At 35.0% G+C, this 1381-nt stretch overlaps 1 non-coding gene across 1 annotated transcript; it reads right to left on the bottom strand.

Annotated features, from left to right (window-relative positions):
- Positions 1-874: 874 nt before the first annotated feature.
- Positions 875-982, bottom strand: LOC122274920. Its single transcript, XR_006228456.1, has one exon. It is a non-coding gene; the product is annotated as a small nucleolar RNA R71 (small nucleolar RNA).
- Positions 983-1381: the final 399 nt, after the last annotated feature.

Genomic DNA, 1381 nt, shown 5'->3' with positions numbered 1-1381 from the left:
AGAAATTGAGTTCTCAATTGAGTTATTCAATGAATTAATAATAATTAAAATATCAGATTTGTGCAAGGGATTTCCAATGCTTTACTGTTCGTCAAATTTGAGTACTTCTTCTGTTAATAACTTTGCTTCACTTCAATTTGCATGTAAAATTAATCTTTATTCTCCATTAATCATTTAACATTTTTCTTTAGTTTCTTTATTTCTTTTGCTATTTTTTTAATTTGTCTCCTTGTGTAATCGACACCTAAAAGTTGTGCTATAACTATGGCATTATTCTTTGGGCGTAATCAAATTTTGGTGTCGTTGCCTCTTTTAGGCTGCTGCATCTTTATTTTTTTTATAGTTTATTTTTTTTAGTGTTGCGTTTTTCTCTACCTTGCATTCACAGGTATAGAGACGACTTAGGTCGGTTTGCTTGTAGACCTGTGTTAGAGTCAGAGTCAAAGTTTAATTTTTCTAATCATTTGTTTGATAATTTTTCTAACTCTGAGGAAATGAGTGAACATGGAGATCAACCCACTAGGATCTTTCAAGATTACCTCCACCCTACATGCACAGCCACACCATCATGTATCATGTTTCTAGCTAATACTCGCCAACTGAATTTTAAAACAAGGATGATATAATTACTCCCTACTTTTCATGGTTTGGAAAATGAAAATCCATATGTACACATTAGGGAGTTTGAGGAAGTAGTTGCGACTTTTCATAGTCAAAATGCAATTGATGACATTGTGAGACTTAAGTTCTTTCCTTTCTCTTTGAATGATAGAGCTAAGAGTTGGCTATACTTACTGAAACCACAATCTATTAGGTCATGGAATGAGATGACTCAAGTCTTCTTTAATAAATACTTTTCCCAACATAAGATCCATGCTTTAAAAAGGCAAATCTCCACCTTTGCACAAAAGGATAGTGAGACTTTATATTAGTCTTGGGAGAGATTTAAGGAGTTATTAAGCATGTGTCCTCACCATGGGTATGAGAATTGGCACTTAGTGAGCTATTTTTATGAGGGACTTACACCTAGAGAGCTCCAATTTGTGGAAACAATGTGTAATGGTGAGTTCTTACATAAAGATCCTGATGAGACCATAGAATACCTCAATGAGCTTGTTGAAAAAAGCTCACACTTAGACTAGACCTATTGCTATTGAGAGTACAAATAGGTCACAACCTACAAGAAACCTAAATGGTGGTGGTATTTACCACCTCAAGAAAGAGGATAACTTAAAGGCTAAAGTTAAAATGCTCACTAGGGAGTTAGAGGTGTTGAAGAATAAAGACTTAAAGCCAACACACGTGGCTAATCATGCAGAGTCTTTTAGATCATGTTTCGAGTGTGACAGGATAGATCACCTCGCCCAAGAGTGTCCCACAC

The sequence above is a fragment of the Carya illinoinensis genome, chromosome 8 (assembly GCF_018687715.1).
Source record: "Carya illinoinensis cultivar Pawnee chromosome 8, C.illinoinensisPawnee_v1, whole genome shotgun sequence".
NCBI classification, from domain to species: Eukaryota; Viridiplantae; Streptophyta; class Magnoliopsida; order Fagales; family Juglandaceae; genus Carya; species Carya illinoinensis.
The sequence above is the reverse complement of the archived record's forward strand: the minus strand, read 5'-3'. Positions and strand labels throughout refer to the sequence as shown.